The sequence below is a fragment of the Sminthopsis crassicaudata genome, chromosome 4 (genome assembly GCF_048593235.1).
Source record: "Sminthopsis crassicaudata isolate SCR6 chromosome 4, ASM4859323v1, whole genome shotgun sequence".
Lineage (NCBI taxonomy): Eukaryota > Metazoa > Chordata > Mammalia > Dasyuromorphia > Dasyuridae > Sminthopsis > Sminthopsis crassicaudata.
The window spans coordinates 356,314,399-356,327,569 of record NC_133620.1 but is presented as its reverse complement, the minus strand read 5'-3'; positions in this window follow the sequence as shown (position 1 = coordinate 356,327,569).

The following is a 13,171-nucleotide window of genomic DNA, read 5'->3' as shown; positions in this document are numbered from 1 at the left end:
AAAAAGAAGCCTTCACAGTCAAAGTGAAATCTTTCTAAGGAAAAGGAAGACTTAGTTTCATTGCTGTGATCATAGACTTACATGGAATTACAGAAGCTCAGAGTTGGAAGTAATCTTAGAGATCAAAAAGTCCAAATTATACTTGAATGGGGATCTTTTCTACTATAGCCCTGAGAAGTTACCATTCAATATATAATTAAAGAGCTTTAGTAATGGAGCAATCTTCATTCAGTAAGGGAAACCTATTCCATTTTAGGACAGTTCTGATTATCAGTTTCCTTTATATACAGATTAAGTTTGTTGTACTATAATTTCCCATTACTCCTATTTGTGTTCTCTGGACCAAAGCAAGACTAGGTTAATATTTAAACCATAAGACAATACTTCAAATACTTGAAGATATCATATCATATCACATTCTTTGTTTTTCTTAACCACACTAAGTGGACAATTAATCAATTGAAGAATGTCTCTTATTCTTATATTTTCTTTACTTAGCTAAGTGGACAATCAATTGAAGAATTCCTCATTCTTGTAAATTTGAATCAATTCCATATATATCTTAGATACTGAGACCTTCATCAGAAGCTTTCTGCAAAGATTTTTTTCCCAGTTAATTAAAGATGTGTTGTTGTTTTTTAGCAGAATATTCATTTTGTTAATATTACAGTTAATTAAGTTTACAGTTTTCTTAATATGAAAATAATTAAGACTGTATTCCTTGTTTAAATACAATCCAGTTATATGGTAAAAAAAAATCTTTATGATATATTCTTTTTATCTCTTTGCTAATGTTTTAATTTAAATGTTTGTGTTAATGTTCATTAGGGATATTTGTCTGTAGTTTTCTTTTTCTATTTTAACTCTCCCTGGTTTATATATCAAAATTATATCTAAACATGGAATGACTTTGATAGAATCCCTTCTTTTGATATTTTTGCACAAATTGTATAATATTAAACTTAATTGTGCTTTGAATGTTTGATACAACTGACTTTTGAATCTATCTGGTCTTAAAGAGTTTTTCCTCCCTTTAGTAGTTGATTTATGAACTTTTGAAATTTGATTGCTTAAATTTTGAATTTAAATTCTAAATTTCCTTTCTGAAATTAGGTTTGATAATTTTTCTATGTCTTGTTATGTCAGTCTGATTATTTTATATTGCTATAAATACTCACTTATTTTCATCTAACTTGATGACTTTATTTGAAGTTGAGAAAGTTTCTAATAATATGCTTTATTTCCCTAGATTGATCATAAATTCTTTTTCATTTTTGATACTAATAATTTAGTTTTCTTCTTTTTCTTTTTTAATCAATTTAATGAGTGCTTTGTCTGTTTTATTATTGTTGCTTTCCAAAAGACATATTCTAGTTTTATTTATTAATTTAATCTTTTTGTAATTTTCAATTTTGTTAGTCTCTTACTTGATTTATAAGAGTTCTAATTTTATATTTAATTGGACCTTTTTAATTTGTTGGTTTTCTAATATTTTAGTTGCATTCCCAATCCATTTATCTATTTTTTTCTTTTTAATATCTCTCTAAACATTAAAGATATTAATTTTCCCTAAAGGCTGTTTTGGCCTTCTCCCAAAAAGTTTTGTATGTTGTCTCATTGCTATCATTATAATAAAATTATCTATTGTTTCTGTGATTTGTTCTATCAATTTGTAAAGATTAAGTTATTTAGTCTCCAATAGTACTTTTTTTCAGCAGCCTTTAATTTAATATAATTTTATTGCATTGTGATCAGTAAAGGAAGTTATTTATGGGAGAGGGTATCACAAACTTTTAGTAAGATATTTTGTACTCATTTTAGTAAATTTCTTTTCTAAAAGCTATTTAAGGCTGACTGGTCAACTGATAATCTTAGGGGAAAGCACAAATCACAGAATGATTCCAGATATTTCAGAGAACCTCCTCCCGGAAATCCATGGAGAAGATAAACTCCTGCTCTGTAGCCCAATTGCAAACCAAATGTAAAGTCCAGTTGTCTTTAGGGTATAGTAGCAAAACTTGTGGTAAAACTTCTTCTTTTGCATCATTTTCTTTCTTTCTTTCTTGTTTTTGACAAGGCAATTGTAGGTAAGTGACTTGTCCAGGGTCACACAACTAGTAAGCATTAAGTGTCTGAAGCCAGATTTGAATTCAGCTCCTCCTAACTCTAAAACTCCACTGCACCATCTAGCTGGCCCATCATTGTCATTTATAACATTGAGTCATTTGACAGTGCCAAAGATTTTTGATGATGAGACCTTTCTTTTCTGGGTCTTTAGTACTTATGGTTGATGTAGAGAGGAAGACCATAGTATCTGCAAAGGAAATGACAAAGCTGCAGCTCAATCAGGGTTTTTCACCAGGATGATGACTGTAGGAGCTAGAGAATAAGCAAGGAAGGTAGTTGTGGGAGGGCTTAAGTTGTGGGAGGGACCCTATTCCTAGGGGTGAGGAATTTTCTTGCCCCTCAGTGACAAAATTCATTTCTTTTCTCCATAGACTTCTCCTCTTTCCAATTTTTTTATTACTGTCATTAACATTATCAGTCACCCAGGCTCAAATCCTGAGTGTCATCCTCCATCCTCACATATTCAGTTTGTTGTAAAATCTAGTCATTTCTACCTTCATAATATATATCTATCCACCTTCTTTCCTTTAAGAGCTGATTTCCTACCTTTTAGCTCAAATCCCATTCTACAAAAGGCCTTCCCAATCCCCCTGTTACTTAAGCCTTCCCTTCTGATATTTTTCCATCTATGAGAGAAGAGAAAGAAAAAGAAAGACAGAGAGAGAGAGCGTTATGCATGAATATAACTATATCTGTCTTCCTCATTAAAAAGAGTTCCTTGAGATCAGTGATTGTTTCTGCCTTGCTTTGTATCTCTAGATTGGCCCAATGTCTAGAACACAATAAAAACTTAATAAATACTTATTTGTTGACTGGCAGCTAGCATTAGCAATATTGGGAATGATCCACAGAAGTAGCTCCAATGATGTTTACTGGGGACTGGGCTAACAGCAGCAATAGCGGTCTGAGGAACTCTTCAGGTCCCAAGAGTTGAAGGACAGTCCTACTGTCTTCACCAGGATCTAAGGGTTGAGGTAGCTATGGCAATTTGAACTGCCTTGAATAAGCCTTGCATCTCTCCCTCAAGATGCTTTACTAATTTGTGAGTTATTTTTATTGATCTAAAAGAAATGGCCTTTTTCATATAGGAAGTGTAATTTCAATCAGTTCATGCCTCATTGTTCTGAACAGCTCATATCTCCTCATATATTCAGATCATTGTGGCCCTAGGTATAGAACATATTGGAAGTCCCACACAGCTATTGTGTCATATCAAAATGTTATGCTTTAGCAGGCACCTAACACAATGTTCTACGTACAGTAGGTACATTAAAAATATCTGCTGACTGAATGAATTGATTAATTTATTCTTACACACACATACACACAGTTACAGCAACACACTAGAGAAGAGGTCACAGCTAGTTAGTCTAATAACAGAGTCCTTAAAGTTGGTGATTAGAGTAGATGATGCTCAGCCCATGCTACTCTGAATCAAGGGGACAAATTTGTCAGCTAAAATCCTAAATGTCTAATTCTCATTCTACCTTAGCCAGAGGTGGCTATCCCTTGTCAAAACTCTAAATAATATAATCTCCATTCCACCAAAAAAGAAATTTTTAAACTTTTAATATGTGAATAAGTTATTCAGAAATTATTGTGACTCCATCAGTATAATAACCAGAAAGCCTGCTTCTCTGGCTCATAACATTCAGGATGCTGCAGGGGAAAAAAATTTTTGTTTGGACCATCTGGCCATCTCAGTACAGAAAGCATCATGCTGGGTAAGGCCACATTCATCATGGAACCTTCCTTCAGGATCCCATTCCCAGTGATATTTAAACTCTACTAAAAACACCCCCCTCTTAGAAAATTATTTTTTTACTCTCATGGCAAAGGCAGGGATTAAAACCCATCTCCCTTCTCACTGGCAATGTGGTTCTGGAGGTCCATGCTGGGTGATTTCATGAATTGTAATCATTGTCCAGGAGGATTTGTATTAATCAACCACTGACACAGCTTTGTTCCATGTCATCAGCTCCAATGTGCCTGTATATGCCACTATTAGAGGAAAACTCAAAAGGTTACCATAGCCCAGTAGTACACTATCAATAATACAGAGGCCAGAGCAAGTGAACAAGCCTTCGGGCACATGGATTTCATCCAAAAGTCAGACGCTTTCCTCAGGGCCATCTCTGTAAATGGGAGGTGTTTATATGAATCCAGTTAAGTTTTCCATTCATTCCTACCAGGCTTCTCAGGTCTCTAATAGCTCACTTTTATAGAACGCTTCAAGGTTTACAAAGTGCTTTATTCAAAACATTCCTGGGAGGTAAACTAGATAAGGAAGATGAAATTCAAAAAAGGGAACTAATGTGCCCAAAATGATGCCCAAGTAGTGGATCCTAGAGCCCACTGCAGATACAGGAGCTGCTAGCAAGCTTTCTCTGATTGAAAGTCTTCAGCAGAACATGAGGGAATGCCGTCACTACCCATTATATTTACAGAGTTTTGTTAGAATGATTAAATCTCACAAATGTCAGAGTCTGCAAAGAATGTTCTCCTAGATAATGGTTCTCCCAGTACAATGTCACCCTCTTGAAGTCTGGGCTTCCTCCATTTTTGTCTTTGTATCCCCAGTGGTGATACAGTAGCGAGGCTAGGTTACTTATATTTTTCTTACCTACCTTTTTTTTTTTTTTTCTGAGGCATTTGGGGTTAAGTGACCTGCCCAGAGTCACACAGCTAGGACATGTTAAGTGTCTGAGATCAGATTTGAACTCGGGTCCTCCTGAATTCAAGGCTGGTGCTCTATCCACTGCGCCACCTACCTGCCCCTCTTACCTACCTTTAATCACTGAATGGGTGTTGCTTTAGTCAAACTGAGATCTGTTAAAGACTTAGCTTAAAAAGACCAAGGTCTCCCACTGCATCTAGGGCTATCTCCAGTCATTCTGATCTATATCCTGATCCTGATCCACTGGACCCAGAGGGCTCTGGAGAGGAAAGTGACACAGGTGACCTTGCACAGCCCTTCCTCACTTAAATCCAATTCACTTGCATGTCACATTATCAACTCCCTGATGTCATGATCCTCTTCAAGAACAAAGGACAAACAACAATAACACCTGGTCCATAGTAAGTAATTATTAAATGCTTATTGAAGACTGTCCCCAAAGAAGAGATATGAAAAACTACCTTCTCCCATTCCTTTGAAGAGGTGGAGGTAAAAGGAGCCAAGGAGAGGTGGCCTCCAGGTGTGAAACACCTCATATAATGTCAAAATCCAAGAAGTTGAAATGAAATAATTCAAATATATCCTAGATGTGAACTTGACTTAAAATCTGGCAGCATCTGCCCACCAGCATAAGGAATCAGAAGTGAGAAGTCTGTTGTATGGATACATAGAAATCATCTGGCCCAATCCCTTTTTCTTGCTGTCCCAGTTGTATCCAACTCTTTGTGATTCTGTTTAGGATTTTCTTGGCAAAGATACCAGAGTGGTTTGCCATTTCATCTCTAGCTTATTTTAGAGATGAGGAAACTAAGAAAAACAGGGTTAAGTGACTTGCCCAAAGTCATACAGGCAGTGTCCAGGACCAGATTTGAACTCTTGAGTATGAGTCTTCTTTCCAAATTCTTTACTCATTTTAAAGATAAGAACAATGAGATTCCAGACAGATAACATGATTCTGAACAAAGTCACAGTGCTAATTAGCAACAATAGTAATAATAGCCAGCACTTATATAATGCTTTAGGATTTATAAAGCACTTTGTAGATATTATTTCATTTTATCTAACATCAATGGAAAGTAGGTGCTATTATTATGCCCATTTTAGAGATGAGAAAACTGATGTAAAAGGTTAAGTCAATTATCCAGAGTGACAAAGCTAGTAAATGGCTGAGGCTGGAACTGAATGCATGTCTTCTTGAGTCCAAGTCTAACCACTCTGCCACCTAAATTCCAGGAGCAGAACTAGAGTAAGAATATAGGATCCTTGACCCTTAATTCCATGTTCTTTCTACTACCTGTTCTACATCCTAAGGAGAGATCAATGTGCCCACCAGTTTGTAGATTTATAGCTTAGGGAGCAGTGGAGTCTTCTGGTCCAATTCCTTCATTGCATACACAACTAAACTGAAGTCCCAGAGAGAATGCGATCAAGGTTACTTAAGTAATAATAATAATAATTTCAAATTAAGACTCCCTCTATAATATCTCACTGCCATTTATCATGAATTTGGATAGATAGGAAGAGGGAGGAGAATATTCTGTTCATTCATTCATTCAATGAACATTTTTCAAGTACTAACTATGTGCAGAAAACTATGCTATGGAAGAGGGGAGAAATGGAATTTCAATAAGAGAAAATTCTCATATAACTTATAGTCTCAGCATAAAAGATATAGATGCAAGATAACTAATTATATGCCTGAATCTAGGTTGGGAAGAGACAGGAGCAAAAGTGCAAAAGTGAAAGTGAGCAAGGTGATGTTCAAATAACATAAAGGAGACAAATGTGTTGATTATGAAAACTAGGGATATCTCAAGGTGGTGCAAGGAGTACCCACCTAGAGTCAGGAGGATCTGAGTTCAACTTTAATCTCAGACTTACTAGCTATATGATCCTGGGCAAGTCAATTAACTCCGTTTGCATTAAAAAAATTAAAAAAAAAAACCCACTTCAAAGAAGGATCAGACAGCAATGTTTCCAATACAAAACCAAAAGTCTGCCTGAGATTCAGGCTGGGTGAAGAATCTGATAAATATCTCCTTTTCACAATGTCACATCATCCTCCAGAGATGCTCCGAGTTAGCTGTACTGTAACTGCTAGAAACAACCCAGCCCTCACAGGGGTTGCCCAATAATCCCACTGCAACATAAGACAAGATAGGACTTTCTGTCCCTTAGCCCAGTGACTCAGCCCCTTACTGTTAGCCTGATGTTCCCAGATTTCTAGAGAACATAAAGTTCTCAGATCTTGAAGTGATCGAAAGAGATGAGCTTCAGATAGTAAATGAAAGTCACGCTGCCGGACAGATATTTCAAAAGGACCATCTAGGAGCTTGGCTTCTAGCCAGACAGTCAACTCATATTTCCTCATAATCTCTGCAAATGGTTTCACATCCTCCACAGAGGTAAGAAATGAAAGGGGACAGATTGATAGATTTTCTAATATTTAGTGACTGGCAATTTAGGGCTATTTTCAGGTCTGGGCAGTCTTTCTTCTTTTTCCTTCCTCCTTTCCCTGAGAGGGGATTACTTTTCTTCAATGTATTTTTTCTTAAAAGTATTGTTTTCTTCCACGCTATAATTTCCATCAAATAGTTATATTTCTCCCATCCAAGAATGGAATGATGCTATTGTCAGCTGAGATTTAAGAGGACACAGTGGATAAAGTCCTGGATGTGGATTAAAGAAGGTCTTCCTAGATGTATGATTTTGGGCAAGACACTTGACATGTCTACCTTAGTTTCCTCATCTGTAAAATGAGGCTTAATTTTATATCCCCTACCTCTTAGAGTTGATGTAAGGATAAAATGAAATAGTTATTTATAAAGAGTTTTACAAATTTATATATATATATATATATATGTATATATATAGTAGTATATAAATGTTAGTCATTACTATTATTTAGTGCAACAGTTATAGATTGAGTTAAAAGACCTGAATCCTAAATCCAGCTTAACCATTTACTAGTGATATGATTTTGGAGAAATCAATTTTGCTTCTCAGAGTCTCACTTTCTCATTTGCAAATTGGGTTAATAACATCTCTATCCTTTACCTTATATGCTTATTGGAAACCTAAAATTAGAAGATTTATGTGAGGATTTGGTAAACTATAAAACACTATTCAATTGTAAGACCATGTCATTACTGTAGAAGGAATAGGTTAACATAATACAATGAAACAACCTAAGGTTTAGAATCAGAGTAGATAGATTCAACTCCTGATTTTAAATACTTATTAGCCCGATAGCAAGTCATGGAAGCAGCATCTCTGAGCTAAAGTTCCCTCCTCTGTAAAATGAAAATAACACTGATATCCCTATATCAGTTAATTCACAAGTCCAGGACAAAAACAAAATACTTTCACTACTTATTTCATAGTATTTTTGTCAGAAACAGATTTTGCAAACCTTAAAAGAAAATAGAAGTGTAAATTGCTGTTAGTTAGGAATTCAGACAGGAAAGTGGAATTGCAACTGAAACAAGATATAATTTGAGAGTTTTGATGTGGAAAGAAGTCATTTCGAATGTGATTGGTGATTGGGGGTAGAGGTTAGGGAAGAGGATGAGGGAAGAGAGGACCAAGAATTCACAGGAGTTGCATCACTTTCTTTATTCTAAGCAATCCCAAAACATACATCTTAGAGAAAAGAGAAATGTTACTGAGTAAACAAAGATCGACAGAGAACAACCACATTCAGCCCTTCCTGGTCAGAGGGTCCAAGCCAAAACCTATTCTGATTTTCACTTATATTCACTTGGAATATTCTAGGTAATATTTATGTGCTGTTTCACGGAGAGAATATAAGCTTTATTGAGGACAGAGATTATTTCAATTCTGGTTTTGAGTCCCCAGTAACCAACATACTGCCTGACATTTAGTAGAAGCCCATCATTACTCCCCCCACATACAAATCCCCTCAGTACCATTGATTATGAGAATATTGTTCCTCTCTATCCTGATGTCTGGAACAGAGGGAAAGTTCTGAGCAGAGATGGCAGTGTCCAGACACTCCTTCAGTCCTTCAAAAACATAAGCCAACATAGTCTTCCCTTTCTCAAGCTGTGCAGTGATACTAAGAGACCCTGCAAAACCCCAATTTGCTCAGGCCTATAACGATCCCATTATCACAGCTCTAAAACACCTAGGGCACCTTCGGCATGCTGGCTGATATATTGGCAGCATCAGCTAATCGGACCCAAAGAATAAATAAATCAGCCCAAGACATGAAGCTCTGAGGCTAATAACTCCTTAAAAGTTTTTGGCGTTCCCCTGAAGCTTTGGCAGTGACTTACCACCACATTACCCTAGGCTTTCCTAGGCTGCTTGTTATACACAAAAATAAGCCAGATCTCCCTGATCTCCTTTACCAATAATTGACTAAATAATGGATAGTGGAGATGGTGGTAACCACAATGGGAGGAGAATCTGGCTAGAATGAATGTGAGGTGGGGGGTAGATCAGATAGAGTCTGTGTGTGTGTGTGTGTGTGTGTGTGTGTGTGTGTGTGTGTGTGTGTGTGTGAGAGAGAGAGAGAGAGAGAGAGAGAGAGAGAGAGAGAGAGACAGAGAGAGAGACAGAGAGACAGAGAGAGAGACAGAGAGACAGAGAGAGACAGAGACAGAGACAGACAGAGACAGAGACAGAGAGAGACAGACAGAGACAGAGAGAGACAGACAGAGACACAGAGAGAGACAGACAGAGAGAGACAGAGAGAGACAGAAACAGAAGCAGAGAGACATAGAAAAAAAAGAGACTAAAAGGGAGAGACAGACAGAGACAGAGAAAGAAAGACAGAGGCAGAAACAAAAAGACAAAGACAGAAAGAGATAGAAGCAGAAAGTCACAGACAGAAAAAGAAAGAAACAAAGAGGGAGAAACAGGCAAAAATAGAGAAACAGAGGCAGAAACAAAGAGGCACAGAGAGACAGATAAAGAGAAACAGAGACAAAGAAGCAAAAAGAGAGTAGGGAGGCAACATGAGATAGGAGGAAGGGTACAGGCTGGTAGCAGACAATCTGAATTCCAAGATGCTGCCAATAAAGCTTGCCTATATGATTTGGGGCTCATTATTTAACTTTCTTGGGTCTCAATTTCCTTGTCTGTATAATGAGCAGGTAGAAACTATGACATCCTTCTCTAACTTTAGGTCCTGGATTTCATGTATTCTGTAATGATAGGAGGTGGCAGGGCTTGTAGGGGGTGAACTATCCTAATTAAAGCTAAAATAAAGGTTCAGTGCTTTTTTTGTTTTGTTTTGTTTTGTTACTTTGCTTGGTATGCCCACAGCTTAGCATACTGCCTGGACTGTAGCAGGAGCTTAATAACTGCTGGTTGACTGGCTGCCTAGTGAATGTTCTCCTGACAAAGTCTGGCCCCAGGGGATCCCTGAAGGCCCGTAACTTTGTCCTGTCCTGACGGCCAGCAAGCACTGAGTTCCACAACAGTTATTAGTTGTGGTTTATCTCCACAAACAACAGCTACAATTCTCATTTATAAAGCACTGGACTTCTCTCTTCCTCACTCACAATGTCCTGTCTCTCACCTCCATGGCTTTGCATTATCCAGATACTTTTGTCTGAAATGTATTCCCTTCTTTCCCCTGCCTCACAGTCCAAGCTTTTCTTTAAAATGAAGCTCAAGAACCATATTCTGCATGAAGCTTTCCTGATTACACTCCCCTTCCCCCCTCCTCTTTCCCCCACTCCCAACCCCCACTCCAATGTCCTCTTTCCCAAACTACCTTGTATTTAAGTACTTTGTATACCTACATACATATATATATACATATATGTATATATATATATACATATATATATATATATATATATATATATATATATATGTATTTACAATTGGGGTTAAGTGACTTGCCCAGGGTCACACAGCTAGGAAGTGTTAAGTGTCTGAGACCACATTTGAACTCAGGTCCTCCCGACTTCAGGGCTGGTGCTCTATCCACTGCGCCACCTAGCTGTCTCTTTGTATATATTTCCACTCATAGACTTTGCATTTATACTGTATATATTTTCATATGTACTTATCTCCCTCCCACCTTCCCCTTATTAGAATGCAAGCTTCATAAGGGTAGAAATTGTTTCACCCTTTGTACTTGTATCTCCAGTGCCCAGTACAGCCAGGTGCATAAAAGGCATTCAACAAATACTGACCAATTGATTGGTGATATATGCACTGTGTACATGTCATACTTTGCTCTCTTCCTGACCAATTATACAGCAAGTTTGTTTGCTTTAAACCAAGTTCATTTCTTCACCTACGTTGAAATATATACATATAGACATATGTATATAGACATATACACATAGACAATCACCTGCCACTCGGCACCCTTCATGGAAGTTGATGTATTTTCTCAGGATGTCTTCCCTATGATGAGCACTGCTGGATTTAGCAGCAAAAACAAGCCCCATTTTTGTGTTTTGAGAGCAAACATCCAAATATTTCCAAAGTATATGAATCACTCCAGGACGGCAACAGCAGGCTACCAATGCTGAGACTTTGCTCCTGCTTGTCTGCATTTCTCCTGCACGTCACCTAGAATATGAGCAGGCATCTTGGTGTCCTTAGGACCATGGAATGTTAACACTAAAAGAGAAGTTAGAGATCATCTATTCTGACCTCATTTAACAAAAGGGAAAACTGAGGTTCAAAGAAGACATGTGACTGTTCCACTGTCACCCAGTCAGTGGAAGACAGATCATTAGAATCCATATATGCTAGCTTCCAATATAGTCTGGGTGCTACTACCCTAAAATTCCAGTTGAAATATATTACAAAGTTAAAAAAGGGTAATAGTGGAATACCCATCTTCCTACAGCAGTCTTTTCTTATCTAAGTTCTTACTTAAGAACTGATAAACAAAACTGAGAATTGACTCTTTGAAAATGCTAACAAAATCGATTAACCTTTATCCAATACATTTAAAAGAATAATGTGGAAAATCAAATAAACAAATGAATAAAGGGAACAGAAAATAAAATAAACTCCAAAGCAATAAAAAGAATTATATGCCACAAAAACTAAAAAGTCAAATTTTTAAAAAAGACTGGGAGGAAGGGAAGGAGGGAGGGAAGAAGGGAGGAAAGGAGGAAAGGAAGGAAGGAAGGAAGGAGGAAAGGAAAGCAGGAAGGAAGGAAGGAAGAGGGAAGGAGGGAGAGAGGAAGGAAAGGAGAGAAGGAGGGAAGGAGGGAAGGAGGGAAGGAGGGAGGGGGAGGGAGGGAAGGAAGGAAGGAAGGAAGGAAGGAAGGAAGGAAGGAAGGAAGGAAGGAAGGAAGGAAGGAAGGAAGGAAGGAAGGAAGGAAGGAAGGAAGGAAGGAAGGAAGGAAGGAAGGAAGGAAGGGGAGGGAATAAAAGTATTAGGATGTAAACTCTCTGAAAGTTTCTCAAGAACAATTCTACCAGAGAGATCAACAATGAAGACATCTACCCCATCAATCTCAACAAGTTTTGGATCTCCATTATTTAACTTTAAACCTTGAAACCTTTTCATTCCATGTAGTTTAGAAATTATGAATATTTGGTATGACTTCATTTATTGAAAATATTGGTCAGATATTTTGAAGCCTGTATTGTAGTGTGGAGATATTCCATCTCTCTCTTCATAAAAGAAAGTAAGTTTCCAAATTATAATTCAAGAAATCAGGTCATAGATGTTTGATAGATGCTGAATTTTTATAATCTGTATGATATGTTGCATAATTTCTGTCTTTTTTTGCATAATCTATATTGACCACTGAGTCTGGATTGCTTAAGGATAAGCTTTCTGTACTTTCTGGTGACAAAGACCAATTGATTGTCAATTGTCATCCTAAATACCTAGGACAAATTCTGATTGCAGACAGAGCAACAGGAACGCTATGCACCTCTTCATGTTCCCACATAATTTTGCTCTCTTTTGCTAGGTTTTGTTCTATTGTTATCATCATCATTATTATCATTATCATTATTCCTTAGACACAGTGACTGAGTCTTTCTTCACCAAGAACATCAACCCCCACCCTCTAAACTCATTACTGCAAACTAACACGCCTTGAGGAAACTAGTCTTGGGTGCTTTTACTAATAATGGAGTGATGTGTATAACATCTGGTTGGGATCTAAGGCCTCCCCCTGCCATGGATAAATGGAGGTGGGACTCCTCTGGAGGGAAACAGTTTCACTGAATCCAGCTTCATAGAGGGAGAGGGAGTAAGATGCCTGCTTCTTATTTCTCTTCGTCAGTTCCCAATTTTGTGTCTGAAATCAAACAGCCAGGGATCAGCATGCTTTGAATTTTAATAGGCCCCTTTAGGGCAGTCACAGGTTATGAATGCAGACGATGAGTTCTGAGCCCCTTCTTCAGTAC